Below are 10,638 nucleotides of genomic sequence, written 5' to 3' on the forward strand. Positions count from 1 at the left end.
GTTTATGTCAGCTGTTGGCAAATTACGGTGTTCCATACTCCCCCTGGTGGCGCTTATGCTAGTTGGCAAAATGGCAACTGTCAGTTGGTTGTTCAACAATAATTGAATATATTTTTTGAAAATGGTATCTTCTGCTCAGTATTCATTACTCAATTGATGTATACATAATCACAATACGTTGACCTTTTTGAATTCTCCGCCTACAAATGAACAAAAGTATGAAAAAGACTAAAACTGCTGCAGTAACTAGTAAAAACTAAATATTTAACTCATAAAACAAAAAAACGAGCATACACACTCTAAAAACTACATAAAGCTATTTGACAAACAAAAAGTCAAAACGAAATAAAACTAAACTACAACAAAAAACTGCAAAGTTATAACCCAGGATGGAACACCGTCACTTTAAATCATATTAGGTTTAATCAATGCCAGACATTATGCTGTGGTGCATAAACACGTGAACTCTGGCTGTGGGTACTATTTTCCCCAGCTGAAGCTCTATACACACACACACAACACACACTTATGTCTCGTTAATGAGGGTGCTTCTTCAAACCTCCAACTGTGAGGCAAAGAGGAATTAGTTTGAACAAGTATGCATGCATGTGTGTGCGTGAGTGTGTGTTTTCATAGCGGAGAACCTTGCTCACACATCCTAAAAGCTGTGCATGGTCAAGGGATTCAGCTTGGACTTTCTGCTTTCAATTAAGCCGATAATGAGCTGACATTAAGGTCAAGCATGGACAGTGGTGCAGGGGAGCGATGCGCATTAATCAAAAGAAACTCTTCCAAGTGGTCAAGTGAATATCATTAAACACAGGATTAAGATTTCTCCATGTCCTGTAACTAAATAACACAGCTCTGTGGTGTGATATGTCTGTGGGAATTCTACTGCTGGATCATGTAGAGGGCGATGCTAACACTGCTTCGTACAAGGAACTGCTGGGGAAGAAGAGCTGATTAGTCTCAGCATTATATAATGGTGTAATAGTACAATATTGTAACAGATTAGTCTTAAAAAGTGAGATAAGTTAAACTGAGAAAGCTCAATTGTAGTGGCATCCTAGTAAATTATATGTTAAAGCTGCAGTTTATTTTGTTAAAACGGTCACCATGTTGTGATAGTATAATATGAGACAATAATATATTGTGTGAAAAGATCCTCCTGTTTCTATGTGAAGAAACGCACCGCTCTCGGTCCAAAACAACCAATCAGAGTCAGGAGGCTCCCGTTCACAAGGATGATTGGCAGCAATAAGACCTGCCTTCTGGGATGAAAAAATATGTTGCCAATGATTGCAAACAGTTGATAGTGACTGTTCGCCTGTTAGCTTTTAGGAAGAAAAAATTCTTCCTAGCTCAGCCTCGTTTCTCAGACAGGATCCAACTGATTAATAATGATAACATGTCGTTGTTTGGTGCCATATAAATGTTGTGATCACACTGAGAGCTGATGACAGCATGACGAAGAGAAGCAGAGACACACTCTGACACCCTGCTGTTAAAAGAGAATGATATGGAGAGAAAAATCAGAGACCTGGTGTTTCCAAAGAGCTCAGTCGTTCTTATCCACTTTTTTTTATTTGTATTTAATTTATTGATTTTTTTTTCTGCACAATTTTGCTTTATTTTTTGGTTTTGCTTCTATTTTTGAAAACGAAAAGGCAGCTTTATTTTATTTTTCATAGGAAAAGGCTGATGTGTTTTTTCTTTATTATACAAAGCACAAACAAGAAAACAAGCTTAAATCAAGACCATAGAGACAGTTTTTTGTTTTTTACAAAACAACAAAGAAAACAAAATAAGTAGCTCAAAGAGTTATTATTTTTTTGTTTTGCTTCACTATAATAAATCTCTCATATTTATTTTTTCTAGGATTCCTGCCACTGTCTCAAGAACAGGCAAATTTTGCAGATCTTTGATGAGATTTCATTTGTGCTTATACCTTAAATCCATTTATTATTAAATATCAAAAAGAAGTTCAAAACAGAAATAAGGAAATACAGAAGAGACGATCTCAATATGGGAAAATTACTAATGTTGAACTGAACTGAAAATGTACTTCCACCATGATATTAGTAACCTGACAGAGTGAACCTTGTCTGTCACCAGATGATTTTAACAATGAGTACTAAATGTTGACTTCATAAATTGGTTGGATTTTGTTTGCATTATCCAACCAGACACTTCTTATTTATTTAAAAACTGTCTGGTTCTTAAACAACTCAGGCTGCTGGAGACGTTTTGCTCAGTCATTTTTTTTCTGTTTACACTAACCAATGTAAACATTGCACATTTACATATTTCAAATTAGCTGATTGCAGGAGCTATTGCACTCACACACCAGCATGTAAATGTGTGTGTGAAAGGGAATGCCTGATTTCATTGTAAAGCAACTCTGATGTCCTGATAGAGCGATGTGTAAATCAGCATGTTTCCTATAAGAAAGTCAGTGTTTCAACAGGTTTACAGTTTTCTGGAAGTTTGTTCCGGATTAGTGGAGCATAGAAACCGAAATCCTGAAAATGTTCTTCAGGTGGTAGAAGGCCGACTTTGTAACTGTCTTTATGTGGCTCTGAATGTTCAGGTCAGAATAGGGTCTGACTGCTAGTTTCTAGCTGTAGTAACTGAATCTGTGTGTTTTTTTTACACACATCTTTAGATCGTTTAGTTTGTTCCTCTTTGGGTCCAAAGATAATAAGTTCAGTTTTGTGTTCAGCTGGGAAACATTTTGGTACATTCACACATTTATCTATTCTAAACTTTTATTCAGTGTTTGTATGGGTTCTGAGTCACCTGGTGGCATAGCAATGTAGGGCTGTGTATCACCTGCATAGTTATAGGAGCCAATCTTATTTCTTGTTATATAACCTGAAGTAGTGGGAACATGCAGATACTAAATAGGAGGGGCCCTAGGATTGAACCTTGGGGTACCCCACACATGATGTTTGTTTGTACCAATAAAAAGTTACCTATTGACACAAAGAAGTCAATGTTCAGAACTTCAGCTGGTATAGTTTGAAAAAAAAATCATTAATTTCTCAGAAATTGATGGGGGGTTTTTTTCTCCTTTTCTGGTCTGACTCAAAGCCAGACTTATGCTACGTGGAACTCTACCTGGTGAGATTCAGTTCTGAATATAAATTTGTGTTGTTATGACAATCCTACTGAATTTCACAGGTTGATTTTGATTGATAGGCTCTCGTTACAGTTAGCAATGTCCATGGCAAGCATTCTCGTTCCTCCTGTCATACTCAGCCATCCCACTACCCCACACATGCACACATGTACACACACACACACACACCTTAGCCTCTCAGTCACTTTTTTTGCATACCATGTAGTATGCCTCCTCCATAAGCGGTGTGTCGCGCGTTATTTCAGCGTGGGGGTAAAGAGGAACCTGTGGAGGAGCAGTTGGTAGCAGTGCCAGCCACCCCAGCACCGTGACAAGATTACCTCTACACCCAATTCAATTAGAAGCCCACTCTAGTCACCATCCACCCCTTCAGGGTCTACATAATCATAACAGATGGCTCTCCGTGAGACACCCACCATCTTTCACCTCAGAGAGGCCTGAAGAGGAGTAGAGCTGGAGTACTCATCATGGCTCAGCAGAGGATCATTCTCAGGATTATTCACTGATGGAAGAGTAATAATAATAATTCTGTAGCTCATGATCTGTGGTGCAAAAAAAAATAAAAACTGAAAATGTTTAATATTAGAATTGTATGCAAAACCACAGTTGGGACAACAGTCACTTTATGTCCACCTAACTGTTTTCACTCCACATTATATTTTATTGTATTCATTCTTGAGCAGATCTCATTGTGGCTTTTGAAACATGAGGAAGTGATGAAGTCATACAAATAAATCAAAGCAAATTAGTCCACAAATGAAACTGTACTGAACACAAAGTCTTTATGGAAAACCTTGTTTGGTTATGAAAACTTTGAGTTGTTTCCTGTGTGGTTTGGTTTGATCCATATCAGGCGACTGACTGGACCAGTCCAACAGTTTTACTTAAACCCAAACGATCCTTGGATGTGTGTTTGTGACTTTTGTCTTGCTTGGTGAAACACGCATTTTGTCTTTAGATTCTTATCATGAATGTCCTGGTCCATTTCTCCGGTCATCATTTGGTCAGTTATGTGAAGTAGCATATGATGCGAGACAGCACAAACCGAGACGTCAGCACCTTCAAATTTCCCTTGTGCCATTGTTTTTTTTTTTTTTTTTTGGTTCTGCACTGCAACCCATTCTTTCTCCAAACCGATGCAGTGACATCCAGATAGTTCATCTGAACAAAATGTCAGTCCAAATCTTCTGCTGCAATCTTGAAGTAAAGCTTTCCTTCTCAGTGCTTAACGGGGAGGAAAATGGTGCCTACATTTTCAGGCTCTTGTTGGACGTGATTTGGCTATTCTGTCAGGGTTTTGGTCAGAAATCTTAGGTGAGGAACCTGGTCTTTGCTGGTTTATGGGAAAATGCTGTTTTATAGTTCCAACATCTCTTCCTAGAACAATGAAAACCTTCAAGACCAGTTGTAACCATCATATGTTTCACAACATCAAGGCTTTTTTTTTTTGTGAATCTTCACTTTTACCAGCCATTCCACTTTGTGGTAATAAGCTTTTCATTTAAACTACCCCTGCACCTCCTTAAGTTTTTGTCGACTCTGTACCTTCGGAGTTTTACTTGGGAGGCGAGACAATGGAGATAAAAAGACTAGCTGTGCAGCCTGGAGCCACGTTCCCACGTGGCATCTGTCAGCTTCTCTTCTCGTTGCGTTTCGTCTCTTTGTTTGCTTCGTTCTGTCGTGGTGTCGTGTCGCCAACGCCTCAGATGTTACTTGCTCTTTTCCCTGCACCTGCCGTTTCCTCAGAAACACCACGGAGCCACTTCCCATTGTGATCTCTGCAGCTCTTAAAGAGTTTCAATGGGGCTTAATTTCTCACTTTCCATCACACTCTCCTCGCGAGAACAAAAGGAAAAGATAAACATTCCAAGTGTCTTCTCGTACACAAACAGCGTTGCCAAGTTGGGTTCCTTTTTAAGTTCTGAAGGACTCTTGAAGAACAAGGAGACGGAAATCTCCGGGTGGTGATGTTTCATGTCATTTGTTTTACGGCAGTCGAACATCGTAGCTAAATGTCTGATGGTTGAAATTGCCTTGTTTTTATCTTGTTCTGCTGCCAACATCTCTTGAAAATTAGATTTTTAATCTCAAGCTGGGATTTTGTTTTATAACCTGAACCTTAAACGTTTCCACCCATTTTCTTTGTGCCCCTTCTTCTGTGTTGGTTTTTGTTAAGACTTTTCTTCACTGAAATAAAAGTTTAGTTGCCTGGATTTCCAAAATACAGTGTCCACAATACGGAAAACTTAAAAAATAATCAAAAGAAAACATTTTCCTTCTGGAAAACTATTCTGCAGAATTTTGTCTCACATAAAAGTCTTTAAGCTTCTATTGATGTTTATGATTTTAGCATGACAAAATGCTGAAAAGCCTGGAGGGAATGAATACTTTTGCGAAGCACTAAACGTCATGTCTTCGTGTCATTATAACCTGAGCTCTCTCCACTTTTTTTCCACAGTCAGATTACTTCTTTTGTGCCTCGTCTCATTCTTTCAGTTCGTTCAGCATGACTCGAAAAGCAGCAGAAAACCGGCTAAGACTTGATCAAAAAAATAGAAAATAAAAAAAATATAACACAACATCGAGTGGCTGCATGAAAACACTTTGACTTTTAGCATGTGTCGGCAATCAAGTTTCTCCTGCTGAGAGGGAAGTTAGCGCCAAAGTGCCTCTCGGTGTACACACACAAAAAATGTGGATAAAAAAGAGCTGCGCTTATTTCGGCGAGATGAGAATGAGCCGAGGGGGGAAAAAAATACAAAAATTAGAAAGCAAGCTTTTCAAACACCAGTGGCTACTCAAGCCTCTTTTGTTTTCTACGGTTATCTTTTCATTTTCATTTCTGATTTAACACGCTTTGGGGGACTCACCATCAGACTTGTTAAAATCTAGTGAAAGATGAGATCTGAAGCAGATTCCTGCTTTATGGTAAGTATGTTTTTCTTTAAATAACTCTTTGAGATTAAAAGGGAAACAGAAATTTATTTTCTTTCTTTCTTCTGGAGGTTTATTTGTGTTTGTGCGTTTCCCGGCCGTGTGTGTTGGTGATCAGAGCGTTTTCGCTGATCCGACCCGGTTACGACGGAAACGTAAAAGTCCCAGCGAAATCCCCGGGTCTGCAGTGAGTCCCGTCACAGATGCGCCTCTCCTCGCTCGCTCTCAAGTTGACGGCGATTCAGAACCCCCTAAATGTGAGCGTCTGCAGAGGCTGTCGGCTGCTCCACCCGACCACGCTGGTTCTGTCTGCAAAGGCGGCTCAGAAACGTGAAGTTGCCCCCCCACACACACCTTCTTCAAATCAGACAAATTTGGTGTCAAACATATCTACTACGTTTGTGCAGAAACTTTTTTTTAGTTTGTGCTGCTTTGGATTTGACAATATTAATTGTTTAAAGGTCAAAACATCAACCAACCTCCCCGGCCTTTACTAAACCAAAATGACCTTTGAACTTTCATCAATATCTTCAAAGCCAAACCAGCACAAACGTAGTCAAGATAATTGATACCAGTTTTGTCTGATCTGAAGAAGGTGGGGGGCAAACTTCACTAAGGTCAGAGAAACTAGTGCAGACAGAGCTGTGAAGGACAGAGAGGCGACAGACATCACACTCGTCCAGGTTTTCTCGGTCCAGGTTAACTTGACCCCAACGACTTGGACAGAGGAAATGTATAATTCTAACAAACACTAAAGTTTAGATTCAATAAAAAGATGTTCCTCAGGAAAGCAATCTTGCAGCCATTTTTCAATTTGCGAGGTCAGATCGACACGAAGGGAACATATTTAAATGTATCAGCTTTTGCTTAATAAATGGATTGGTTATTATCTGTTGGGCTTCTTTCATAGCTGTAATGAACAGTCTGTGTGCGCCGTCAGCTGTAGAGCTCGGGGTACTTGGCTTTTTGTAGAATGTCGGTCGTGAAAACATCTGACCGTTGAACCTTGCATTTGTCATCATGTTGTCTAATAACGGAGGATGACAGAGATGAAAGAAATAATAATTTTAAAAAAATCATTTGATTGAATTAAAAGTGTGACATTAAGCTCATGACTCATAAATGTAAAGAACTTTCCTCCTGGAGGAACATGAGTGAGTTAGTGACTCCAATACTAACAGTTAACCACAAAGATAAAAAGGTCCAATTTAAATGCAAAACAGTACAAATGCAGATCAGCAGAGACTTGAAAGTGATTTCATTCACTCAGCAGTTGCATCATCAACGGAGTAAAGCTGTTAACAATCAGCTGGTGAAACGTCCATCAACCAGTTCACACACAAAACCACCGTGGCGAAATACTTAAGCAAAATACTGGTAAATACTTTATACATATATTTATATATATGACAACATGAAAAATAATAAACACAAAACCAATAAAGACATGAGAAATGTTCAGCCTGTTGAGGATTTCCAGTTTCAGTGAACTCCTAATGAATGAAACATTCACAGTTTTTAAATTTCATCAAACAATTGTTGAACAAAATGTAAAATTTTATTCCATGTTATAATTATTGGTTTATTAATTTCATTTTAATTCCACTTAAAAGCTGTTATGTTTGTGAACCTTAATTTTCTACCATCAAATAAAGAGAAACCCACTGATGAATTATGAAATATGATAGGTAAATGTCTAGAGCCCATAATTTAAATATTGTCTTTTCAAGCTGCTCTTGGTAAATCAAACCATTTACACACTCAGTGCTGGTGTGAATGCACATCAAATTAAAGTGAAATCAGACCATTTTATCTGGAAAAAATAGCCCAGGATTTAGATTTTTGTCACAAGGAGACTTTATTTCTTTGTTTTATTTTTATTTTTATTTTTTTTACAGTTTTGTTGTGTTTGCTGTCTCATAATTGTTGGTGTAATCTCTGTTTTTCTGTGGGCTATAAACATAAATTTGGAGCAAAACAAAGCGGTGATTGTGAAGTAGAAAGGAAATAAGACACAAATTAGAAAGATTTTGTCAAATGCCAAACTAAAAATTCATTTTGGTTTTGGATTTTCTTGTCTTACAGGAAACAGAAACGCTGCCTTCTTCTGTGACACCCACTGACGGCTGCAAACCTTCAGAAATACCACAGCAGGAAGTGCGAGAACAGACACATGAGAAAAACAAAAGAAATCTCAGTTGAAAGAGGGACAGCGTCTCCTGAGACGTTTAACCGGGACGGTGAAGTGGGGGCAGGATGTGCCACAGCAGCAGGTGAGTGAACCTGGAACAGAAACATCCTAACTGATGAGGGGCCGTTAATGTGGAATCATTATGCCAAGAGGCAAGTAGCAGCACACGATGCCAGCTGCGTTTCCATTACAAATGTCCGCTGTTTATATTCTGCTAATGTTGAAAGAACATAATTTCACAATTGAGGTGTTTGTATTAAATAAGAAAACAACAGAATAGGAGACAACAGGAAGTAGTAGTTGTAACGTCTGTGTGATGAAAAAGTTTCCATTGTAGTTTTGCGAAATGCAACCATTTCGATACGGCCGGAAAATGACCTTTTCCTAGCGACAAACCTTTCTTTATTGAAAAACGTGAATTTTGACAAAATTGCTGTTTTTCCACTAAATTTTGTTTTTGCAGTTTCAGTTTGATGGTTAGTGGGAACACAGCTACTATGTGGTGAAGTGAGGAGAGAGAGAGAGACAGAGAGAGAGAGAGAGAGAGAGAGGATTATTATCATTCTCTCACTTTTTCTCAGGTTATTGGTATCAAAAGCATAAAAAAATGATAATATAAAATGCACTTTGCTAAAGTTCTAGGCTAATTTCACTTTCTGTTTTCATATGACTTGTTGATCATTTCCAATGCAATAACTTTAATGCAACTTTTAGAGGTTGGTATATGAACAAAACTGACAAAAAAAAAAAAAGCTTTATAAGCTTGGTCGGCAGTAGAGGGAGGCAAAGTCTTAGAAGCAAACCAACGACAAGAATGAACAGTCAGGGATGTTTGTTTCATGAACGAGGCCCTGGGCAAACCCCTCCGTGTGCCCCCCAAACTCCTTCCAGCCCCAATGCCCATCCGTCCACTTCCTGCCCGACTCCATCACCAACTTCTTCTCATTTTTCCACTGAAGTTAGAAACAGAAAATTTGCATTTAGCATAGATATATTTTCTTTTTACTCTGATTTTCAGGATTTTGTAACTTGAACAGTTTACTGCTAAAATCCTATTAGTTTGTCTGATCTGTGCTGTTTAAAAAGCTGGTTTAGGCTTAGAAGACGTTTTGAGGGTTTGAGTAGATTTCAAAGATGATGGTCTATCATCTCCCATATGTTGCCCACAATAATACTTCTGTAATATTGTCACGTTCCTAAAAAGCCATTTTTTTTCTTTCTTTCTTTTTTTTTTTTGTCATAAACTTTTTGGGCATAAAATGACTTACTTCCATTACTTTAGGAAGGTGGCAATATTACGCTACTAAATATACTTTTACATATTTTTTGCAATTATTTTGTCTCAAATTCCTATATTGACATCAAATGTTAGAGAATAAAAAATGGATGCAACATTTAAAAAACAGGAGAAAACAAGAGAAAAAACAGCTGCAGCTTTTTTCACCCATATGAACAGCCATCTCCTTACTGAAGGTCTGCAAAAGAGCAATGTCCAGGCATAACAATATGAACAGCGCTCAAATGAATCAGTTTTTATTATATTTATCATTATAAGTCCTAATTTTGCTGCATATAGAACTAGCTAACAAAGCACATTGGTTAAATGATATACATAAATTACTTTGCTATGTCAAATTCTTCAGTTTCATTATATTTCTAAAGATCTGACATCTGTTGAAATTCCCCAAATATAGGAGGAAAGAAACAAAGTTACAAACTGGAATCTAGTTGTCCAAACAACAGCAAAGCGTCTGCACTGTAAAACACACGGGGGAACCAAAGCATTGAACAGACTGCAGCGCTGCTCATACCATCGCCATGGAGACACTCATGTAAATACACTCTCACTGGGAGATGAAGTAAGAAGTGATGTTTGGGCTTTCCAACAGAACATCTTTATATTGTGGAGAATTATTACGTAACCAATGACCAATTATTACGTAACCAAGATTCATGTAGACAGAAGTATAGGAGAAATATTCAGTCGTGCACAAACACACGCATACACACACACACACACACACACACACACACACACTTATAGCATTGATAAAATGAATCTCCTAAATCACAAGTCTGTTTTTGATTCAGCATCTAAACTCTGAGGTCTGGATGGTGAACATGTCTGATCCTCAGAGACCTGCTGTTCATAGTGGGTTATGTTTTATCTATAAAAACGTCCATAAATTGTCCCATTTACACCTTTAGTCAAACGATTTGCAAATCCCACCAATTATTGCAAATACATGCAAAATATCTATGCTGTCATGTCAAGTTGCATTTATTTAATCTGTTTTGTGAAGATTTTCTATTGATGGAGGATAACCAGCTACACTGAGTTCACAATTATTAGGCAAGAACATATTTTGAG

The 10,638-nt window shown here is 38.0% G+C and overlaps 1 long non-coding RNA gene across 1 annotated transcript in view; it reads left to right on the forward strand.

The window, feature by feature from the left end:
• LOC103140619 (uncharacterized) overlaps nucleotides 1–10,638 on the forward strand; it is an 81,646-nt gene that overhangs the window by 68,386 nt on the left and 2,622 nt on the right. Inside the window, exon 4 of the long non-coding RNA XR_476528.2 lies at nucleotides 8,162–8,349. This is a non-coding gene — a long non-coding RNA (uncharacterized LOC103140619). The remainder of the gene's footprint in view (nucleotides 1–8,161; nucleotides 8,350–10,638) is intronic.

The sequence above is a fragment of the Poecilia formosa genome, unplaced genomic scaffold (assembly GCF_000485575.1).
Source record: "Poecilia formosa unplaced genomic scaffold, Poecilia_formosa-5.1.2 Scaffold73, whole genome shotgun sequence".
NCBI classification, from domain to species: domain Eukaryota; kingdom Metazoa; phylum Chordata; class Actinopteri; order Cyprinodontiformes; family Poeciliidae; genus Poecilia; species Poecilia formosa.